Source organism: Oryctolagus cuniculus, chromosome 3 (assembly GCF_051225735.1).
Source record: "Oryctolagus cuniculus isolate XC-2025 breed Fujian yellow rabbit chromosome 3, ASM5122573v1, whole genome shotgun sequence".
Classification (NCBI taxonomy): domain Eukaryota; kingdom Metazoa; phylum Chordata; class Mammalia; order Lagomorpha; family Leporidae; genus Oryctolagus; species Oryctolagus cuniculus.
The window spans coordinates 29,496,907-29,521,990 of record NC_142869.1 but is presented as its reverse complement, the minus strand read 5'-3'; the positions used below and the strand labels follow the sequence as shown (position 1 = coordinate 29,521,990).

The following is a 25,084-nucleotide window of genomic DNA, read 5'->3' as shown; positions in this document are numbered from 1 at the left end:
TTCGGGACCAGCTTCCATGAGTATTTCTGGCTCAGGGAATTTAGTAGGAGTTGTGATCAAGATATTGATTGGGGCTATATCATTTGTAGACTGATCTGGGACTGAATGATCCACTTCAAGAAAGTAGGGACTGGATATCCACAGCAGAGCTCAGGGGTCTTTGTCTTGTGGGTCTCTCTCTGTTTTGCTTGAGTGTCTTCACACAGTGGCAGCACGTGACCCAAGAAATTAAGCTTAAGCAGCAGCGTCTTTTATGACCTTGCTTCAGGAGTCTCAATATACTATTGTTACTCATGTCATTCCTATTTGATGTGAGTGGGGACTATAAATGGGAGTGTATGCCAGAAGGCATGAAGCCCTCTTGGAGGCTGGCATCTGCAAATCCCTGTGTGGTTTCATCCTTTAGTTTCTAGGGCTTTCCTTTCTCGGTTTCACTCAGTTAACAGCATTATCAACCCTACAGGATAAAGAGCCATCACATTAAAGAACTGCATGCAAGACAACAATACTGTTTATACTTATTAATGTTAATTTCTACAGGCATGGAGATCTCTAGGCCTATCACTGTGCCTGGCATAAATAACAAATATGGATATGTTAGAGGGGACAATTGGGACTTGTGTTGTTATACTCCACTAGCTCTGGTCAGCCACTCAAATGGCCCACAGCCTGTGGCAGTCATGCCATTCTTGATTACCATTGTTCCTCATTCCTACCACTATCTGAGCAAGCACTCCCGCGGTCTCCCATTTTGAGCGCTGGTTAGTCAACAACGGGTAAGATCCTCTGGGGGACAACCTAAGACAGGCACAGCTGCATACGGAGACCACATGGAAATGGGGTCAACAATGGTATGGCCAAGAATCATGCCTCCCGTTGCTCAAAAATAAACGAAAAGAGGGAAATGTGGTAAAATGAGAAGGCCATGCCAAGATGGCCACTGGCAACAGAAACTGTCTGCCAACAGGCTGTGATTGCATGGCTTCAGAAACTGCCTGGCAACAGGGTGTGATTGGTTAGGGCATAGACTGCCCCTTGACTGGATTGGCTGCCTTGGCTATATAAGCTGTTGTGGCAACTGAAATAAACGAGTCTGCAGGCTGCTTGCCTCAGGCCTGCTTTCACCCGACTCCTGGGGTCTGTGTGGTGACTCCTCAGCTCTTGCCCCCATCACGCTCCTCCTCCCAGAAACGATTCCACAGCAACAATGGGTATGTTAGAGGGGACAATTGGGACCTATGTTGTAGCACAGTGGGATAAGCCTGTTGCCTGTGGTCCCTGCTTCTCATATGAGCACTGGTTCAAGTCCTGGCTTCTTCACTTCCAATCCAGGTCCCTGCTGATGCACTTGGGAAAGCAGTGGAAGATTATCCAAGTTCATGGGCCCCTGCTACCCACATTGGGAGACCCAGATGGAGTTCTAGCCTCCTGGCTTTGGCCTGGTCCAGCCCTAGCTGTTGTGGGCACTTGGGGGGTAAACCAGCAGATGGAAAACCTCTCTCTCTCTCTCCCCCTTCCTTTTCTCTCCCCCTTTAAATATATTTTTGAAAAATCATATAAAGTATTTTGAAAGAATGAAGGAATCAACAAGCACTGGGATTGACGTTTTTCCCTTGTGAAACTGAGGACAGGCTTTGTGCTGTGACTTAAACAGAATCCAGCCTTTACAATTACACAGTAATTATAGTAAAAAAGAAATGTGCTATTAACTTTTACTTTTCATTGGGTAGATGCCTATCAGACTTAAAACTCACTCAACACAAATTAGAGAATACATGGATAGTCTTATCCCTTTCTTTTTCTTTTTTTTTTTAAAGATTTATTTATTTATTTGAAGACCAGAGTTATGCAGAGAGAAAAGGAGAGGAGGAAGAGGAGGAGAGAGAGAGAGAGAGAGAGAGAGAGTCTTCCATCTGCTGGTTTACTCCCCAGATGACCACAACGGCCGGAGCTGTGCCAATCTTAAGCCAGGAGCTAAGAGCTTCTTCTGGGTCTCCCATGCAGGTGCAGGGGCCCAAGGACATGGGCCATCTTCTGGTTTCCCAGGCCACAGTAGAGAGCTGGATCAGAAGTGGAGCAGCCGAGATTTGAACCAGTGCCCATATGGGATGCCAGAACTGTAGGCAGTGGCTTTACCCGCTACATCACAGCACCAGCCCCACCCTTTTATTTTTCTTTGGTTAAAAAAATTGTTTTTTGCATTTGGTGGAGTTTATTTCAGTCATACCTAATCAACAGAATGGGGATTTTTAAATCTATATTTAAAATATATTTATCTTCCTACTTGTCTTAGTCATAGCTTATCATCAGACTTGACATAGAGGGTTTCCCTATGAACACAATTATTATCACTAAATTTTACTGAATCATAAAATACTTTTGGAAATTTTTACATATCCACAGTTCATTAATATATATTATTTTTCTTTAAAAAACTCATAGTCTCTAAGATCAAACTTTAGCTATGGAACACAAGGTGACATTTTATATCATAAGAATGCCGTACACCATGATTCTTATTTCAGTGATTAGGTAGCTGGGCTTTGATAAAGAGAATATCTAGAACAATGCCAGAAAAATTAAAAATGGCTAGTCTCATCTAGTGCTTGTGGGAGTATATATTGATGGGATAACAAGTTGACAATATTTTATGGAGTTGAAACTATATATAACACATGGCCCATTAATTCCAGTCCTGTGTATATGTATTAGGGACATTCAATCACATGAGCGTGAAAGTATGCATTGTACAGAGAAAAATTTGGAAAACATAAAAAAAAACCCACAAATGGTAACAATACAAGCTGTTTAAAAACATGAACTATTGATACATTTCATGCAATGAAATATTTTCCTGAAGAGAAAATGAGTCAAATAGTAGATATGTCAACACAGGTAAATCTCACACACAATATACTGAAAAACAAAAAGCAACGCATAGCATCTAATTCCATTTATTTGACTTAAAATGTGCGAAACGTTGTGTATATTATTTTAGGTTTAGGCAGACAATGCAAGTACCACAATATTAATCAAAGTGATAAGCACCAAATTAAATATATAATTTTCTTTGTAGAAGAGAGAAAGAATGAATGGGATAAGGGATGGCAGATAGGGGCATTTAAATGTATTTGTAGTGTTTTAATTCTTGCAATAAATGGTAGGCATATTTATCATTTGTAGAATACTTAATGATTGAAAAATCAAGTGCCAAAATCTTCTGAGTACTATAAGCTTGGTTGCCTGTGATAGAATCAAGAAAGAACAATCCTCAATATACATACAAACAATAATTTAGGCAACACACTTTATTGTAGTTTCTATATCCTATAGTATTGACCTCCCTGTTTCCAAGATTGACCTCATCCTTTATCCATGTAATTATTTTGTGAAAAATGAGCTATACCCCTCCTTCACTTTCCCTTGTGAGTTGGTTGTATTACATAATTATTGAACTAATACATTGTTTGGCTGTAATGTTGACTTAGGTATAAAAATTTAGTATTAAGAATAAAACCTTAGGGCCGGTGCCATGGCTCACTTGGTTAATCCTCTGCCTGCAGCGCCATCAAGGCAGTGGAGGATGGCCCAAGTGCTTGGGCCCTGCACCTGCATGGGAGACCAGGAGGAAGCTCCTGGCTCCTGGGTTCTGGCTTTGGATGGGCGCAGCGCTGGCCGTAGCGTCCATTTGGGGAGTGAACCAATGGAAAAGAAGACCTTTCTCTCTGTCTCTCACTGTCCATAACGCTACCTGTGAAATAAATAAATAAATAAATAAAACCTTAAGTAATAAATTTAGGTTTCCAATATGGAGAATTAACTTTTTAAGAATTTCCAAGCTGCATGGACCCAAACAAGATGACAGAATAGAGGCTATGTGTCTCCGCCACAGAGGAGACCCAGAATAACAAAGGGAGGAACGCATTGCCAGGAGATGGACTGAGGGAAAACCCAGAATAACAACGGGAGGACCAAGTTTCCAGGAGACTGACTGAGGGAAAAATTCAGTAAAGAAGTGACAGAAACTGTAAACAGCACACAGATTCTGAAAGCCAGCTGAGAGGGAGGAATAAAGCGCACTGCCACTCCTAGCCTGGCTCCACTCTCTTATCAGGAAAAGGTAAGTAGAAAGCTCTGTTTACCACTGCCATGAGAATTCCACAGTCATTGCTGACTTGAAATGCAGTCTAGAAAACTGCCTGGAGGTGGGCTGGCTGCTTTGCTCTGAAGAAGGAACTGCATTACCTCCCTTCACACCCAAAGTGCTAGACCTGCGTTACTACAATGCAGTCACTGCTAAACTGCTTAATGTCTTTTGCTACATCGGCAGCCCCATTACTACCAGAAGCCTCTAGAGCTAGTTTCAAGGCACGTCTGTACAAAGAGTAGAGAGCAGGCTCCATCTCACAGTTGTGGGATTTCTAGGCACAAGGCCCAGAGCTGTGCTTGCCCACTCTATGCTATCGGGGGACGTTTCCCTCTATTTCTTGGAGCTCAGCAGCAGCAGCAGCCCTTACACAAGCCCAGAGAACCAGATCTGAGGAAATTCTCTGCATCTCTTGACACAAGCTTTTGGATGGCCATGGCACTTCCAGCACTTCTCTGCTTTAGGCTGGTGGCTGCAGGCCCACAATCCCCAGCATAACTGGCACTTGGCCTTTGAGACCTGGTAAGGATCCCACTGCATCCTGAAGTTTTGGGACTGAGAGAGTTGGTGCTGTAAGTTTCAGGGCCACTTGCACTGCCCCATGTAGCCTGAGGAGAGGTCCTGTCTGCATTCTACTGCTCCAGACCCATGCTTGCCAGTGCACAATCCCCAGCATAACTTGTGTGTGAAGCATGAGACCTGGGTAAGATCTGCACTGCATCCTGAAGGTCTGTGAATGGGACATTGGTTCTACAAGTCACAGGAACACTTGCATGTGCTCTGCAGAGCCCGAAGAAAGCTCCATTTCCATTCCACTGCGCAGGTCCATGCTTGCAATAGTATAATCTCCAACATAACCTGTATTTTCTTGTGATAACTGAACAAGGTTCCAGTCCTGCAGCTCTGGGACCCATGCTGTGGGACCTAGACCTAGAAAAGACCCTTCCTGCATTCCAAAATTCCAGGCCTGCACTTGCTAGAACTCAGTCCCCCAAATAACCTATATTTACCCCAGAAAGGTCTTTTCCATGTACCCCAGTGCTGAGATTAGAGATTGTATAAGCCCCAGCATCATCCACACCCATCCAGTAGGACCTGTGCAAGGTTCCATCCATATCACACAGTTCCAGGGCCACAGGGACTGGTGCATCAAGGCCCAGCATTACTCAGGCATGATTGGCAGGTTAAGGGAGTAGCCCTTTTTGTATCTCATGGCAACAAGAGCATGGTTATAGCCATCACAGACCTCCACAGTGATTGTCACCCAGCTCCACAGAGACTGAAGACACATACCTTTGGAAGTCCACATCCACTTTAAGGACATATTACTGCCTCATGAATGCTATAGACTAGACAACTGTGACACTCATAGACAGTGCCGATATTTATTGCAGCTGAAGAAATCACACATGGACTTCATTTCTGGCTTCCCTGGGACCAAACCCATAGTGACAACTCTACGATATGCTGCCTACACAGGTTGAAGGTGAAGGATTGGTGAAAATCATGCCATAAAAATGGTAACCAAAAATGAGCTGGAGTAGCTATACACATATCAGATAAAACAAATTTTAAGTCAACTGAAAAAAGAGACAAAGAAGGACATTATGTGTTGTAAATGTATATACAAACAACACAAGACCACACAAATATATAAAGCAAATATTATTGGGACTAAAGGAAGAGATGGACACTAATGCAGTAATACTGAAGAATTTTTAACACCCCATTGTTGGCCGGCGCCGTGGCTCACTAGGCTAATCCTCCGCCTTGTGGCGCCGGCACACCGGGTTCTAGTCCTGGTCGGGGCGCCGGATTCTGTCCTGGTTGCCCCTCTTCCAGGCCAGCTCTCTGCTGTGGCCAGGGAGTGCAGTGGAGGATGGCCCAAGTGCTTGGGCCCTACACCCCATGGGAGACCAGGATAAGTACCTAGCTCCTGCCATCGGATCAGCGCAGTGTGCTGGCCGCATCGCGCAGGCTACGGCAGCCATTGGAGGGTGAACCAACGGCAAAGCAAGACCTTTCTCTCTGTCTCTCCCTCTCACTGTCCACTCTGCCTGTCAAAAAAAAAAAAATTGTAAAAGATCAGCAAAGCCAAATGCTGCTTTCTTTTGAAGATAAAGAAAATAGACACAACTTTAACCAGACTAACAAAAAGAGATGGGGAAAGTTGGAACTCCAAAAAAATTAGTGATGCAAGAGAGACATTACAACTGATGTTACAGGAATGCAAAGGACCATAAGAAGCTACTGTGAGCAGCTGTAGCCATTTGTTCAATGCTAACAATTTGGAAAACCTTGGAGAACTACATGCATTCCTGGATATATACAGCCTACAAGAAGATGATATGGGAGAATCTGAGCAGACCGTAGCAAGTAATGTGATTGAAACAGTAATTACAAGTTCAGGACATGATGACTTTACAGCTGAATTCTACAAAACATTCAAAGAGGAACTAATTCCAATTCTTTTCAAACTATTCCCAGATATTGAAAAGGATGGAACTTGACCAAACACTTTTTTTAGTAACAGAGCATTACTGTTTCCCAAACCAAACAAAAACACAACATAAAAGGAAGACTATATACCAATATTACTGATGAATATAGAGTCAAAAATTCCCAACAAAATATTAGTAAATTAAATAACTGAAATCTAACAAATATATAAAAATAACAATAAAAATCTAACACAAAGTAACTGAATCTAAGACATCCAAAAGATCGTATACTGTAATCAAGTGGAATTTATTTCAAGTTGCAAGGATGATTCAAAATTTGTAAATCAACGAATTCCATAAATCACATCAACAGAACAAATTTAAAAACCTTTTGATCATCCCAATAAATGCAGAAATAGCACTTAATACTATTCAACATCCCTTCATGATAAAAACTCCTAACGAATTAGGTATAGAAGAAACATCCTTCAAAATTATAAAGGCTTAGAGCTGGCATTGTGATGGAGTGGGTTAGGTCTCCATTTTTTAACCCAACAGTTCATTTTGGAGTGTCAGTTCATGTCCCTGCCCTGTTGTGGGCATTTAGAGGAATGAATCAGTAGACAGAGGATTGTGTGGTCTCTCTCTCTCCCTCTTCCTTTCCTTCTCTGTCTCTTCTCTGTGTTCAAATAAATAAAAATAAATAAGAAAAGCTTAAAATTATTGCTTTCAGTTCATAACTAACCACCATTGGATCAGCTCATGCAGAATAAAAGTTACTAAAGAATAGAGATCAACAACAGTCAGAAATGAGAGCTGGCAGCCTGAGTGGAAAGGAGGTATAACGTTCATTCCTTCCTCTTGAATAAGTAGAAGCAGAAAACTGTTAACAATGTCCATGGATGTTAAGCATCTGTGAAATGGAATCATGACAAATACTTAACAGTACATTACACATAGTAAGCATAAAATACACATTCATCGAATAAACAGATGAACGAGTGAATCTAAGTAGGGAATAATGAGAGATCTCAGTGAAAGAATAATGCTCATGAGAAAAAATCACCCAGCAATTCTCTAACTGCTCTGAAATAAAGGTGAGAGCTCCCTATTTCTTTTCTCTCCTCTGACACTTTAGAAAAGAAAGATACATATTTTGCAATGTTAATTCTCCTTAATCCTAAAAAGTAATGGAGTTTGCTTCTCATCTTAGTCTGGTTTGAGTTCAGTAATATTCCTCTCACAGGAAGCAAGAAGGAGGCATTTCACAGCTGTCCCAATACTAACAGGTTCCCAGAATAAAATTAAACACTGAATGTTCAAGGACACTTCAAGATGAGATATGCTCCCTTTTTTTGCTTTCTCAGTGATACCTTAGGTTTTGAAAAGAACATTTGATGAATGATAGTTCTAGGCCTATTTTTAATGTATTTGCCAATTTTAAAAGCATGTTCCATTCCCCACACCCACATGTTTGTGCCACTGCCCTCTGCCCTGAACAGCTGTAAGCTTCTTCACAGAGGATGTGCCTTTCACTTAGAGACTGCGGTGAGCTATCGCACATCAATTCTGTTCAGTAGTGTGCGTGTGAGAGGGACTCCATCTCAAGATATTTATACCACTTCAGGTTGAATTAAGTTCTTCTTAGCCTCCCCAAGGCAGTTAGGAGCATATTGAAGTGCTATTTCCTTATCCTTCTGCTAAATCAATATTGAACTTTGGCAGGGCCGATGCTGTTGGCATAGCAGGTAAAGCTGCTGCCTGCAGTGCCAGAATCCCATATGGGTGTCAGTTTGAGTCTTGGCTGCTCCACTTCCGATCCAGCTCTCTGCTATGTCCTGGGAAAGCAGTGGGAGATGGCCCAAGTCCTTGGGCCTCTTGTACCCCCATGGGTGACCCAGAAAAAGATCCTGGCTTCTGGCTTCAGATCAGCGCATCTCCAGCCGTTGCAGCCATCTGGGCAGTAAAACAGCAGATGAAAGTCTCTCTCTCCTCTCTATCTCTCTACCTCTGTCTCTATAATTCTGCCTTTCAAATAAATAAATAAATAAATCTTTTAAAAGAAATTGAACTTTGCTGGTTCCCATTTGAGACGTTATGTGGAATATTTGAGAAATCTTTCTTTCAGTTAGCGTGCAAGAAGATCAGATCCGGCCGGTGCTGCGGCTCAACAGGCTAATCCTCCGCCTTGAGGCGCCGGAACACCGGGTTCTAGTCCCAGTCAGGGCGCCAGATTCTGTCCCGGTTGCCCCTCTTCCAGGCCAGCTCTCTGCTGTGGCCTGGGAAGGCAGTGGAGGATGGCCCAAGTGCTTGGGCCCTGCACCCCATGGAAAACCAGGAGAAGCACCTGGCTCCTGCCTTCGGATCAGCGTGATGCGCCGGCCGCAGCGCGCCAGCCGTGGCGGCCATTGGAGGGTGAACCAACGGCAAAGCAAGACCTTTCTCTCTGTCTCTCCCTCTCACTGTCCACTCTGCCTGTCAAAAAAAAAAAAAAAAAAAAAAAAAAAAAAGAAGAAGAAGAAGATCAGATCCAAAACTGAAGTGCTTATGTATTTCCAGATAATGGGGACAGAAAGTAAAAACCATAGGAAATCTTTTTATTTAACTTTTTGACTTTTTTATTACACCAAATATTATGATTCTAGGTTATTTACCTCTTTGAGTATCAAATAAAGGAGGAAAGAGAGGCATGGAAAGTGTTTGGATAGAATTAGGGAACAGGGTTCCAGCATTGTGGTGCAGTAGGTTGAGCTGCCTCCTGTGACATCAGCAGCATCCTGAATCAGAGCTCTGGTTCAAGTTCTGGCTGCTCCACTTCTATTTCAGCTCCCTGCTAATGTGCTTGGGAAAACAACTAAAGATAGTCCAAGTACGTGGGCCCTTGCCGCCCTCAGGGGAGATCCAGATGGAGTTTGGCCTGGACAAGCCCCAGCCATTGAAGCCATTTGGGGAGTGAAGCAGCAGATAGAAGATCCTTTCTCTCTCCCCCTCTCTCTCTCTCTTTTTATCTCTGTCTCTCCCTCTCACTGTCCAACTCTGTGTTTCAATCAAATAAAATAAATTTTTAAAATAATAAAAAAATGATGGAACAGGCAGTTAGCCTAAGAGTTAGTTAAGATATTGATTAAGATAGTGACTTCCCAAATCCAAATGCCTAGTCTCAGTTCCTAACTCTGGCTCCTGACTCCAGTTTCCTGACACTTCAGACTCTTCGAGGTAGTGGTGATGGCTCAAAGTAATTGGATTCCCATATGAGAAGGCTTGACATGTGACCTGGCTCTTTGTTCAGCCCTGGCCCAGTCCTGGCTGTTGTAGGAATTTGGAGAGTGAACCAGATATGGGAGACCTCTTCATCTGTCTCTGACACTCAAATATCTTAAAATCTTAAAAATCTTAAAAATTTTCATTTCTATTGGCGAGAATTTTATTGAGGATTTTTGCATCTATGTTCATCAGGGATATTGGTCTGTAATTCTCTTTCAGTGCTGCATCTTTTTCCGGCTTAGGAATTAAGGTGATGCTGGCTTCATAGAAAGAATTTGGGAGGATTCCCTCTTCTTCAATTGTTCTGAATAGTTTGAGAAGAATTGGAGTTAGTTCTTCTTTAAATGTCTGGTAGAATTCAGCAGTGAATCCATCTGGTCCTGGGCTTTTCTTTGTTGGGAGGGCCTTTATTACTGTTTCAATTTCTGTCTCAGTTATGGGTCTGTTTAGGTTTTCGATGTCTTCCTGGTTCAATTTAGGTAGGTTGCATGTGTCCAGGAATCTATCCATTTCTGATAGGTTTCCCTGTTTGCTGGCATACAGGTCCTTGTAGTAATTTCTGATGATTCTTTTTATTTCTGTGGTGTCTGTTGTTACATTTCCTTTTTCATCTCTGATTTTATTGATTTGGGTCTTTTCTCTTCTTTTTTTAGTTAGTTGGGCCAATGGGGTGTCAATTTTGTTTATTTTTTCAAAAAACCAGCTCCTTGTTTGGCTGATTTTTTGGAATGTTTTTTCTTGATTCAATCCTGTTGATTTCTTCTCTGATTTTAATTATTTCTCTTCTCCTACTAGATTTGGGTCTGGTTTGCTGTAGGTTTTCTAGATCCTTGAGGTGAATTGAAAGCTCATCTATTTGGTGCCTTTCCAATTTCTTGATGTAGGCACCTATTGATATAAACTTTCCTCTTAACACTGCTTTTGCTGCGTCCCATAAGTTTTGGTATGTTGTGCTGTTATCCTCATTTACTTCCAGAAAATTTTTGATTTCTCTTTTAATTTCTTTTATGACCCATTGTTCATTCAGGAGCATGTTGTTCAATCTCCATGTGTTTGCGTATGATCTAGGGATTCCTGAGTTGCTAATTTCCAACTTCATTCCTTTATGGTCTGAGAAGCTGCATGGTATGATTCTAATTCTTTTGAATTTGCTGAGACTTGCTTTATGGCCTAGTATGTGGTCAATCCTAGAGAAGGTTCCATGTACTGCTGAGAAGAATGTAAATCTTTAGCTGTAGGATTGAAAGTTCTGTATATATCTGTTAGATCCATTTGGGCTATAGTGTCGTTTAAATCTACTGTATCCTTGTTGATCTTCTGTCCTATTGATCTGTCTATTTCTGAGAGTGGAGTATTGAAGTCCCCCAGTACTATTGTATTGGGGTCTAAGTCTCCCTTAAAGTCTGTTAACAAATCTTTTAGATAAACTGGTGCTCTGTAGTTAGGTGCATATACATTGATAAGTGTTATATCTTCTTGTTGTATTGATCCCTTAATCATTATATAGTGCCCCTCTTTGTCTCTCTTAACAGTTTTTGTGTTAAAGTTTGTGTTGTCCGATATTAAGATGGCTACGCCCGCTCTTTTTTCATTTCTGTTGGCATGGTATATCTTTTTCCAGCCTTTCACTTTCAGTGTGTATGGATCTTTGTTGGAAAGATGTGTTTCTTGTAAGCAGCAAATAGATGGGTTTTGTTCCTTAACCCAATCAGCCAATTGGTGTCTTTTAACTGGACAGTTCAGGCCATTCACGTTCAATGTGACTAATGATAAGTGGTAACTTTGCCCTGCCATTTGCCAAAGATAAGTTCTAATATATGCTTTGAATTCCCTGTGATCTTTTGCTGTGAGGTTTCCTTCCTTTACCTTCTTTCATATTGATGACCGTGTTTCTGTGTTTCTGTGTGTAATACATCTTTAAGCATCTTTTGCAGGGCTGGATGAGTGGCGACAAATTCTTTCAATTTCTGTTTGCTATGAAAAGTCTTTATTTCACCGTCATTCACAAATGATAGCTTTGCAGGATATAATATTCTGGGCTGGCAGTTTTTCTCTCTTAGTACCTGGGCTATATCTCGCCATTCCCTCCTAGCTTGTAGAGTTTCTGATGAGAAGTCAGCTGTGAGTCTGATTGGAGATCCTCTGAGAGTAATCTGACATTTCTCTCTTGCACATTTTAGGATCTTTTCTTTATGTTTCACTGTGGAGAGTTTAATTACAACGTGTCGTGGTGAGGATCTCTTTTGGTCGTGTTTATTAGGGGTTCTGTGGGCTTCCTGTACTAGGATTTCTCTGTCCTTCTCCAAACCTGGGAAATTTTCTGCTAATATCTCACTAAAAAGGCCTTCTAATCCTTTCTCCCTCTCCATGCCTTCAGGAACTCCTAGAACCCGAATGTTGGTTTTTTTAATAGTATCCTGAAGATTCCTGACAATATGTTTTAGATTTCTAATTTCCTCTTCTTTTCTTGGGTCTGACTGTATCCTTTCCTGTTCTCTGTCTTCTAAGTCCGATATTCTCTCTTCTGCTTCACCCATTCTGTTTGTAAGGCTCTCTATTGTGTTTTTCATTTGATCTATTGAATTCTTCACTTCAGTCACTATCACAGTTTCCTGTTGTACTAGTTGTTTCATTTCATTTTGATTCCTCCTTAATATTTCATTTTCAGAGAGAGATTTTCTATCTTGTCCATTAAGGATTTCTGTAGTTCAAGAATTTGTTTTTGAGAACTTCTTAATGTTCTTATCAATTTTTTGAGATCTACTTCTTGCATTTCTTCTATGTCATAATCTTCATAATCTTGAATTGGGGTGTCTTTTTCATTTGAGGGCGTCATGGTGACTTCCTTGTTTTCATTACCTCGGTTTTTGCGTTTGTTATTTGGCATATTGGAGATATTTGGTTTCTTCACTGTGGTGCTTTTTCTTGTTATACTATGACTCTAGATTAAGTGGACTATCTGTTTTTGATGGAGCCTTAGGGCTTGAGATGGGTGTGGCCTGAGAGCTCTGTTTGGTGTGCCAAAGGTGACACTCTCAGGTTCACATCAGAAAGATCATCCACCCAGACCAAGTGGGATTTATCTTTGGTATGCAGGGATGGTTTAATGTGCGCAAGACAATCAATGTGATACACCACATTAACAGACTGCAGAAGAAAAACCATATGATTATCTCAATAGATGCCGAGAAAGCATTTGATAAAATACAACACCTGTTCATGATGAAAACTCTAAGCAAACTGGGTTTGGAAGGAACATTCCTCAATACAATCAAAGCAATCTATGAAAAACCCACAGCCAACATCCTATTGAATGAGGAAAAGTTGGAAGCATTTCCACTGAGATATGGTACCAGACAGGGATGCCCACTCTCACCACTGCTATTCAATATAGTTCTGGAGGTTCTAGCCAGAGCTATTAGGCAAGAAAAAGAAATTAAAGGGATACAAATTGGGAAGGAAGAACTCAAACTATCCCTCTTTGCAGATGACATAATTCTTTATTTAGGAGATCCAAAGAACTCTACTAAGAGACTATTGGAACTCATAGAAGAGTTTGGCAAAGTAGCAGGGTATAAAATCAATGCACAAAAATCAACAGCCTTTGTATACACAGACAATGCCATGGCTGAGGAAGAACTTCTAAGATCAATCCCATTCACAATAGCTACAAAAACAATCAAATACCTTGGAATAAACTTAACCAAGGACGTTAAAGATCTCTACGATGAAAATTACAAAACCTTAAAGAAAGAAATAGAAGAGGATACCAAGAAATGGAAAAATCTTCCATGCTCATGGATTGGAAGAATCAATATCATCAAAATGTCCATTCTCCCAAAAGCAATTTATAGATTCAATGCAATCCCAATCAAGATACCGAAGACCTTCTTCTCAGATCTGGAAAAGCGGTGCTGAAATTTATATGGAGACACAAGAGACCTTGAATAGCTAAAGCAATCTTGTACAACAAAAACAAAGCCGGAGGCATCACAATACCAGATTTCAGGACATACTACAGGGCAGTTGTAATCAAAACAGCATGGTATTGGTACAGAAACAGATGGATAGACCAATGGAACAGAATAGAAACACCAGAAATCAATCCAAACATCTACAACCAACTTATATTTGATCAAGGAACTAAAATCAATCCCTGGAGCAAGGACAGTCTATTCAATAAATGGTGCTTGGAAAATTGGATTTCCACGTGCAGAAGCATGAAGCAAGACCCCTACCTTACACCTTACACAAAAATCCACTCAACATGGATTAAAGACCTAAATCTACGACCTGACACCATCAAGTTACTAGAGAACATTGGAGAAACCCTTCAAGATATTGGCACAGGCAAAGAATTTCTGGAAAAGACCCGGGAGGCACAGGCAGTCAAAGCCAATATCAACTGTTGGGATTGCATCAAATTGAGAAGTTTCTGTACTGCAAAAGAAACAGTCAGGAGAGTGAAGAGACAACCGACAGAATGGGAAAATATATTTGCAAACTATGCAACAGATAAAGGGTTAATAACCAGAATCTACAAAGAAATCAAGAAACTCCACAAAAACAAAACCAACAACCCACTTAAGAGATGGGCCAAGGACCTCAATAGACATTTTTCAAAAGAAGAAATCCAAATGGCCAACAGGCACATGAAAAAATGTTCAAGGTCATTAGCAATCAGGGAAATGCAAATCAAAACCACAATGAGGTTTCACCTCACCCTGGTTAGAATGGCTCACATGCAGAAATCTACCAACAACAGATGCTGGCGAGGATGTGGGGAAAAAGGGACACTAACCCACTGTTGGTGGGAATGCAAACTGGTCAAGCCACTATGGAAGTCAGTCTGGAGATTCCTCAGAAACCTGAAGATAACCCTACCGTTCGACCCAGCCATCCCACTCCTTGGAATTTACCCAAAGGAATTGAAATTGGCAAACAAAAAAGCGGTCTGCACCCTAATGTTTATTGCAGCTCAATTCACAATAGCTAAGACCTGGAACCAACCTAAATGCCCATCAACGGTAGACTGGATAAAGAAATTGTAGGATATGTATTCTTTAGAATACTATACTGCAGTAAGAAACAACGAAATCCAGTCATTTGCAACAAAATGGAGGAATCTGGAACACATCATGCTGAGTGAAATAAGCCAGTCCCAAAGGGACAAATACCATATGTTCGCCCTGATCAGTGACAACTGACTGAACACCAAAAAGGAAACCTGTTGAAGTGAAATGGACACTATGGGAAACGGTGACTTGATCAGCATAGCCCTGACTGTTAATGAACAACTTAATACATTATCCCTCTTAGTAGTTTTTTTGTCTGTTCTACTTAATATGACTGGTTTAATTCTGAAATTAATACACAGTTATTCTTAAGTGTTGAAAATTAACTGAAATGTGATCCCTCTTAAACATAAGAGTGGGAATAAGGGAGGGAAGAGATGTATAATTTGGGACATGCTCAAGCTGACTTGCCCCAAATGGTAGAGTTAGAAACATACCAGGGGACTCCAATTTAATCCCATCAAGGTGGCATGTACCAATGCCATCTCACCAGTCCAAGTGATCAATTTCAGTTCACAATTGATCATAATGAAAGGACTAAGAGTCAAAGGAATCACATAAACAAGTCTAGTAACTGCTAATACTAACTGATAGAATAAATAAAGGGGAGAGTGATCCAACATGGGAAGCGAGATACTCAGCAGACTCATAGAATGGTGGATGTCCTAAACAGCACTCTGGCCTCAGAATCAGCCCTAGAGGCATTCTGATCTGGCTGAAAAGCCCATGAGAGTATTTCAGGCATGGAAAGCCAAGACACTCTGGCAAAAAAAAAAAAAAAAAAAAAAAAAAAAAAAAAAAAAAAAACAAAACCTAAATGAAAGATCTCTGTGAGTGAGATCCCAGTGGAAAGAACAGGTCTTCAAAGAAGGAGGTACCTTTCTCTGAAGGGAGGAGAGAACCTCCACTTTGAATATGACCTTGTCTAAACAAGATAAGAGTCGGTGAACTCAAAAGGCTTCCGTAGCCTTGGAAACTCATGACTGGTGCATAGGGAGATTACTGATGCCATAAACAGGAGTGTCAATTTGTAAAGTCAACAACCGGAGTCGCTGTGCACTTACTCCTCATGTAGGATCTCTGTCCTTAATGTGCTGTACATTGAGACTTAATGCTATAATGAGTACTCAAACAGTATATTTCGCTTTGTGTTTCTATGGGGGTGCAAACTGTTGAAATCTTTACTTAATGTATACTAAACTGATCTTCTGTAAAAAAAAAAAAAAGAAGAAGAAATTAGCAATTCCCAACTTGACTCTCACTGGGATTAAACATGACAATAGGTCTGATCTGATTTCATCATCATTTAAAAAATCATCTATTATTTTTCACTTTATGTTTGTGTGGGAGCAAACTGTTGAAATCCTTACTTAATCTATACTAAACTGATCTTCTGTATATAAAGAGAATCGAAAATGAATCCTCATGTGAATGGAAGGGGAGAGGGAGTGGGAAAGGGGAGGGATGCGGGTGGGAGAGACGTTATGGGGGGGGAAGCCATTGTAATCCATAAGCTGTACTTTGGAAATTTATATTCATTAAATAAAAGTTAAAAAAAAACGAAAAAAAATTTCATTTCTTAAGATGGGATTACCACTTGCTTATTTTAGGAACAGTCCCATTTTTTATGATAAAAAAGTAGACATTTTAACATGAAAGTAATAGTGGGTAAAATATTCAATGATATAACTTTTTGAGTTATTATTTGTTTTAAAAATTATTTTTCTTTCTTTTTTTTGACAGGCAGAGTGGACAGTGAGAGAGAGAGAGAGAGAAAGATCTTCCTTTTCCATTGGTTCACCCTCCAATGGCCGCTGCGGCCGGCGCACTGCGCCTGGCGCACCGCGGTGATCTGAAACCAGGAGCCAGGTGCTTCTCCTGGTCTCCCATGTGGGTGCAGGGCCCAAGGACTTGGGTCATCCTCCACTGCACTCCTGGGCCACAGCAGAGAGCTGGACAGGAAGAAGAGTGACCGGGACAGAATCTGGCACCCCAACTGGGACTAGAACTGGGGGTGCCAGCGCCACAGGCGGAGGATTAGCCTATTGAGCCACGGTGCTGGCCAAAAACTAACAGTTGCTCATTGTAAGTATTTAAATACTATAGAAATATTTAACTTGAAAACTTATAAAATTTCACCCCTGGAAATAATAATTTCACATATATTTTTCATGTTTTTCATATATACCTAATGTATATAATAATAATGACTTTTTAAAAAGATTTATTTTATTTATTTGAAAGATTGAGTTACAGAGAGAGATAGGGAAGGCTTCCCTATGCTGGTTTATTCTCCAAATGGCCTCAAAGGCTGGAGCTGAGCCAATCTGAAGCCAGGAGCCAGAAGCTTCTGGGTCTCCCACATAGCTGCAGGGGCCCAAGCACTTGAGCCATCTTCTGTTGCTTTCCCAGGCACATTAATAGGGAACTGGATCAGAAGTGGAGCAGCCGGGTCTCAAACAGTCACCTTTATGGAATGCTGGTGCTGCAGGCTGGAGCTTTAACCCACTGCACCACAGCAATGTGTTAAAGTCTCCAATAATGGCTTTTTTTTTAGCAAAACAAAATATTACTTTATATTTTGCTCCATAACCTTTTGTTTTAGTTCACAATACATACTTGCTATTTTTCCATTCATAGTGGAGTATACTGTATTTCTAAATCTGGGTCATTTAATATAAGATATGTGGATTGGGTTTTCATACCTCAATTGCATTCAAAATTTTATGCTCAGGCACTTGATTGAGAATATTTTTATTGTCATGACTATTCGAAATCATAGCCTGTTCCCTCTGGAAAGAAAACATAAATATTTAGTACACAAATACCAAATGCTATGTATAGTGGTGATACAAGAATGAGTAGATTATGTTCCTTCCTACAACAATCTAGTAGAGGAGATAGACATGCAGGAGAAACTACAATCCAAAGTGATTTTATTTAGATTCCATAGCAGTGGGTTAAGTGCTTGGTAGAATAGAGGAGAGACTATTCTGACTGAGGGAAATGGGGAAAAAGTGGCAAAAAGTGTTTTATTTTAATCCCTAAGATTGGGTTGGATTTTGACCAGTGGAAAAGGAGAAGTCTTAATGGAAACAATGTTAACAAAAGCATCTAATCTAAAAGGGTGTGATATAGTCAAGCAAATGTGAGAGTAGTGTATATGTGTAGATGGAGGAAGGAATGCAACATAAGAGTTGCAAAAATATATTTAGAACATGCTGTGAAGGCCCTTAAATGTAAGGTCAAAATATTTGATGTATGATGTAGGGGGAATGAGGGATGGAGACACTCTGATTATTTCTGATCAAGTGGTTTATCACATCTCTTGCACACAGCTCCATTAGAGGATATTCCCTCTTGTATTGTTATTGTTTACTCATATAGTTTGTAGATATCTTTACTCCCTACCCCAAATAATAAAAGTACCCTATAATGAGGTCTTTTGGAACAAGAGACAATTTCTTACTCATCTTTAAAGCCGCAATAGTAGTTAATGGACTGTCACATTAAGCATCAGCAATTGTTAAAATTTATTTTAAGAATTTATTCAATGAGTAGCTACTCTGAGGCAAGTTCCTACACATATTGTTGAAGTTACTCTTTAAGATAAATATGATTATGCCTTAAGAAATGGGGAAGCAGAGTTCAGCAAAGATAAGCACTTGGCTTGGATACACATAGCTACAGCACTACAGTTCAAACTCATGAGTCAAGTTCTGTTTTTTCTTTCCTTGTTATAAATATTCTTCGTATGGAACGGTGTGTAGAGTCACTTCAGGAGATTTCCAGCTTCCAATTCCACAATAAGGAACTCTGAAGTTTCTAATCCATCATAACAACAAGTAGAAATTTGAAATTCTGAAAAAATGAGCACCTTTTCTTGGTTCTATAAGAGAAACGAGAACACAGATAACTGCTGCCTCCAAGACAGGCAGCTTCAGGCAGTCATGACTATTGCTGCAGAGATTCATGGGAGGAAACTGCGAGAGAAATCAGTGCTTAGGTAGGAAAATCTGAAATTTAGTTAAGTTGGTTCAATAAAGAAAGTCTTGGCAGGCACCACGGCTCACTTGGCTAATCCTCCGCCTGCGGCGCTGCCACCCCGTGTTCTAGTCCTGGTTGGGGCACCGGATTCTGTCCCGGTTGCTCCTCTTCCAGTCCAGCTCTCTGCTGTGGCCCGGGAAGGCAGTGGAGGATGGCCCAAGTCCTTGGGCCCTGCACCCGCATGGGAGACCAGGAGAAGCACCTGGCTCCTGGCATTGGATCAGCGTGGTGTGCTGGCTGCAGTGGCCATTGAGGGGTGAGCCAACGGAAAAGGAAGACCTTTCTCTCTGTCTCTCTCTCTCAGTGTCCACTCTGCCTGTCAAAAACAAAACAAAACAAAACAAACAAACAAACAAAAAACCAGAAAGTCTTATCTTCAAACACTGCAGAGATTTAGCCATGCGGGAGCCCACACTTGGATTCTAGAGCTCAGATACTCATATGAACATTGCAGAAAAATCCTCTCATTCTTCAAGTAGGGAGGGCAAATGGAACCATGTGTCCAAGTATCCTGTTCTTAACAAAGCCTCTTCTCATAGAAACTAGGTAACCAGACCTAACCTGCTGTGGTATTTATTTTATTTTTTATAGAAATATTTATTGAATAAATATAAATTTCATAAGTACGACTTTTGGATTATAGCTGTTCTTCTCCCCATACCGCCCTCCCACCCCAAACCATCCCACATCCTACTCCCTCTCCCATCCCATTTTTCATTAAGATTCATTTTTAATTATCTATATATACAGAAGATCAACTCTATACTAAGTAAAGATTTCAACAGTTTGCACTCACACAGAAACACAAAGTATAAAGTACTTCTTGAAGACTAGTTTTACCATTCATTCTGATGGTACAACACATTAAGGACAGAGGTCCTACATGGGGAGTAAGTGCACAGTGACTCCTGTTGTTGATTTAACAATTGAAACTCTTATTTATGACTTCAGTAATCACCCGAGGCTTTTACCATGAGCTGCCAAGGCTATGGAAGCCTCTTGAGTTCACAAACTCCGACCTTAGACAAGGCCATAATCAAAGTGGAAGTTCTCTCCTCCCTTCAGAGAAAGGTACCTCCTTCCTTGATGGCCCTTTCTTTCCACCAGGATCTCACTCACAGAAATCTTTCATGTAGGTCATTTTTTGCCAGTGTCTTGGCTTTCCAAGCCTGAAATGCTCTCATGGGCTTTTTAGCCAGATCCAAATGCCTTAAGGGTTGATTCTGAAGCCAGAGTGCTGTTTGGGCATTTGCCATTCTATGAGTGTTGTGTGTCCTGCTTCCCATGTTGGATTGTTCTTTTCTTTTTTAATTCTATCAATTATTGTTAGAAGACACTTGGTATTATTTATGTGATCCTTTTGACACTTAATCCTATCTTTACGATCAGTTATGAACTTAACTGATCATGTTAACTAGTAATATGGCGTTAGTACCTGCCATCTTAATGGGATTTGTAGTCCATGGCAAGTTTGTAGCTTTAGCCTTAGGGGTAAGTCCAAGGGAACTTGTGCTGAACTGTACAGTTCCTCCATCTCTTATTCCCACTCTTATTTTTAACAGGAATCAATCTTCAATTGGATTTAACACCTCAGAATAATTCTGTGTCAAGTAAAGCCTTCAACCAATGGTATTAAGAAGAAAAAGAAAATACTAAAAAGAATAAAATAGTAAGCTGTTTCTTGACAGTCAGGACAAGGGCTGTGCTTCTCATATTGTCAGTTTCACTTCTACAGGTTTCCTTTTAGGTGCTCAGTTAGTTCTCACTGATCAGGGAGAACATATGATATTTGTCCCTTTGGGACTGGCTTATTTCACTCAGCATGATGTTTTCCAGATTCCTCCATTTTGTTGCAAACGACCAGATTTCATTTTTTTTTTTTTACCGCTGTGTAGTATTCTATAGATTACATATCTGTTGGTGGGTATTTAGGTTGATTCCATGTCTTAGCTATTGTGAATTGAGCTGCAATAAACATTGAGGTGCAGACAGCTTTTTTATTTGCCAATTTAATTTCTTTTGGGTAAATTCCAAGGAGTGGGATGGCTGGGTTGTATGGTAGGGCTATATTCAAATTTCTGAGGTTTCTCCAAACTGACTTCCATAGAGGCTTTACCAGTTTGCATTCCCACCAGCAGTGGATTAGTGTGCCTTTTCCCCTACTTCCTCTGCCAGCATCTGTTGTTGATTTCTGTATGTGAGCCATTCTAACCGGGGTGAGGTGAAACCTCATTGTGGTTTTAATTTGCATTTCCTTGATTGCTAGTGATCCTGAAAATTTTTTCATGTGTCTCTTAGCTGTTTGAATTTCCTCTTTTGAAAAATGTCTGTTTAGGTCCTTGGCCCATCTCTTAAGTAGGTTATTTGTTTTGTTGTGGGGGAGTTTCTTGATCTCTTTGTAGGTCCTTGTTATTAATCCTTTATCGTTTGCACAGTTTGCAAATATTTTTTCCCATTCTTTTGGTTGCCTCTTCACTTTCCTGACTGCTTCTTTTGCGGTACAGAACTTCTTAATTTGATGCAATCCCAGTTGTTAATTTTGACTTTGGCTGCCTGTGCCTCTGAGTCTTTTGCAAGAAATCTTTGCCTGTGCCAATATCTTGAAGGGTTTCTCTTATTTCTGTAATAAATTGATGGTGTCAGGTCCTTGATTTAAATCTTTAATCCATGTTGAGTGGATTTTTGTGTAAGGTGTAAGGTAGGGGTGTTGCTTCATACTTCTGGATGTGGTAATTCAGTTTTCCCAGTACCATTTGTTGAATAGACTCTCTGCTCCAGGAATTGGTTTTAGATTCTTGATCAAATATAAGTTGGTTGTAGATGTTTGGGTTGATTTCTGGCCTTTCTATTCTGTTCCATTGGTCTATCCATCTGTTTCTGTACCAGTACCAGGCTCTTTTGATTACTATTGCCCTGTAGTATGTCTTGAAATCTGGTATTGTGCTGCATTCAGCTCTGTTTTTGTTGTATAAGATTGCTTTTGATATTTGAGATCTCCTGTTCCTCCATATGAATTTCAGCATCATTTTTTCCATATCTGAAAAGAATGTATTTGTTATTTTGATTGGTATTGCATTGAATCTGTAAATTGCTTTGGAAGAATGGACATTTTTATGATATTGATTTTTCCAATCCATGAGCATGGAAGATTTTTCCATTTTTTGGTATCCTCTTCTATTTCTTTCTTTAAAATTTTGTAATTCTCATTGTAAAGATCTTTGACATCCTTGGTTAAGTTTATTCCAAGGAATTTTTTTTTCTATTTTGAATGGGGTTTATTTTAGAAGTTCTTTCTAAGCCATGGTGTTGTCTGTGTATACAATGGCTGTTGATTTTTGTGTATTGATTTTATATCCTGCTACTTTACCAAACTCTTCTATGAATTCTAATAGTCTCTTAGTGGAGTTCTTTGGATCCCCTAAATAAAGAATCATATCATCTGTAAATAGGGATAGTTTGACTTCTTCCTTCCCAATTTGTATCCCTTTGATTTCTTTTTCTTGCCTAATTAATCTGGCTAAAACTTTCAATACTGTATTGAATAGCATCTTTTTCAGGTTTAAGAATTGAGGTGATGCTGGCTTCATAGAAAGAATTTGGGAGTATTCACTCTCTTTTAATTGTTTTGAATAGCTTGAGAAGAATTGGAGTTAGTTCTTCTCTTTAAATGTCTGGTAGAATTCAGCAGTGAATCCATGCACTCCTGGGCTTTTCTTTGTTGGGAGGGCCTTTATTACTGATTCAAATTCTGACTTGGTTATGGATCTGTTTAAGTATTCTGTGTCTTAATGGTTCAATTTAGGCAGGTCCAGGCATCTATCAATTCTGCTAGATTTCCCAGTTTGCTGGCATACAGCTCTTTGCAGTAATTTCTGATGACTCCATGCCCCAACTAACTAAAAAGAGGGAGAAGACCCAAATAAATAAAATCAGAGATGAAAATGGAGATGTAATAACAGATATCAGAGAAATACAAAGCTCATCAGGAATTACTACAAACAGCTATATACCAACAAATTGGAAATACTAGAAGAAATAGATAGACTTCTGAACACATATAATCTACCAAAATTGAATTATGAAGACATAGAAAACCTAAACAGAACAATAACCAAGATGGTGATTGAACCCATAATAAAAACCCTCCCAACAAAAAATACTAGGGCCAGATGGCATCACTGATGAATTCCACCAGACTTTTTTTTCTCAATATCTATTTTATTTATGTGAAAAGCAGAGTTATACAGAGAGATGGAGCCACACACACACACACACACACACACAGATCTTGCATCTACTGATTCACTCTCCAAATGGCCTCAATGGTCAGGGCTGGGCCAGACTAAAGCCAGGAGCCAAGAGCTTGGGCCATCTTCTTTCCCAGGCACATTAGCAGGGAGCTGGATCAGAATTGAAGCATCTAGAACTCAAACTCACACCCAAATTGGATGCCAACATGGTAGGACATGGATTTCCCCTTGAAGCCACAATACTGGCCACCATTATCAAACTTTTAAAAAAGAACTAATTCCAATTTTTCTCAACCTATTCAAAAAATTAAAAAGGTGAGAATCCTCTCAGTCACCTTCTATGAGGGCAGCATCACCTAAATTCCAAAGTCAGAAAAAGATACAACAAAAACTTCCTACTTTTTACTTGTTGAATATTATGATTAATGGCAAATTAAGACTGTGAATACAGAGTGGATTAAAATTATATCTTTGCAAAAACTTGTAAAGATCGATGAGGGAGGGATGGGGTTGAGGGAGGGGAGCATGGGAGTGAGGGAAGTGTGATTATCTTCTTTGAACTGAACCTATGGAATGCATGAAATCTTTTTATGTTAATAACTTTAAAAAAAGAAACATATTAAAAGAAGGACCACATTCTCAGGAAAGTAATTGAGAGAAATGTTTTCCTTAAAAATTTGTTTTTACTTTTATTAATATAAAAAGAACAATTTCAATGTGTTTCATAGGTACAATTTTTAGTGGAAAACAGACAGAACAGAACAGAGACACTGTGTGGAGCAGAAAGGAGAGAGAACAGACATGGGAGATGGCCAGCCACAGGCCATCAGTGCCTCATGAATATACATACTCCATGCCTGGATAGGAAGCACCATATTCAGAGGGCAAGGTTAGAGGAGGCTGCTGTGGCCCCCATAACTGGTGACTTTGACTGAAGGATAAATCCATGGTCCTCATTGGCTTTGAGTCTGGCCTGAAGAACTGGCGGGGAGTAACCACTTTACTCCATGAAGGGAAGTCATGGTGCATCCTTCTCTTCCCACTACTAAAGTGGCAGACTCAATTTGCTGGAGTGGAACTGTAACCACTGTCTGTCTTGACTCAGGGAATGATGGGCAGATTGTGCAGGGGATGGGTGAGCTCACAGAGTGGAGAATAGATCCCTGCATCCTGTGACTGTGAGTGTTCTAGTTGTAGACCGTGGATCTGAACTGGGTACAGGTTGTGGCTAGGTTCCTGTGCACCCATGTCATCTGCAGAAATTCAGAGCTTCCTGACAAGGAGGACAGGTCTCCCACAGGGGTAGGGAGACACACTAAGAAATGGGTTGGTGTTCTGTATGATGCCTGAATGGATTCAGGGCACAGGCAACATGAACTCACTGTAGGCTGTCAGCCAACTAGTTCTTCTTGGCATAGAGAAGGGCTGGGATTGTTAACACACTAGACACCTCTAGCATTCCCTCCCACTACTGACTGAAGCCAGACATGTTATATCATGCCCAACTTGGACTCTTGCTCCATCCACAAATGGTGGCCAGAGCTCCCTGGACCCACCCAGCACACAGCCTTATAACTCCCGTTTAAGCTTTGGGCAGTCCACAAACCACAGAAGCACATTTCCAAGAAAAAAATCTTCCAATCAAGAAAAAAAATCCCACCTAGAAGATATAACAAGTGATCCTACAGATGCATCAGAACGAACATGGAAACACAGGAGACATGAACAAAGAAGGCAATATGACTCCCCAAAAGGAACACAATGCACTAATCTTGGACTGTGAAAGGGAGACTGATGAAATGCCTGAAAAGGAATTCAAAAGAAGGATTGTAAGGTTACTCAAAAACAGAGAAGCTGTTA

At 40.4% G+C, this 25,084-nt stretch overlaps 1 protein-coding gene across 4 annotated transcripts in view; it reads left to right on the top strand.

The window, feature by feature from the left end:
- The window catches only part of LOC149127296 (uncharacterized), a 264,015-nt gene that overhangs the window by 137,754 nt on the left and 101,177 nt on the right, over positions 1-25,084 (top strand). For 2 of the 4 annotated variants that reach the window (XR_016231916.1, XR_016231913.1), the window contains exon 3: positions 16,671-17,012. The exons of the other annotated variants lie outside the window; for them this stretch is intronic. The gene's annotated coding sequence lies outside the window, so the exon portion shown is untranslated. The remainder of the gene's footprint in view (positions 1-16,670; positions 17,013-25,084) is intronic. 4 annotated transcript variants of the gene reach the window in all.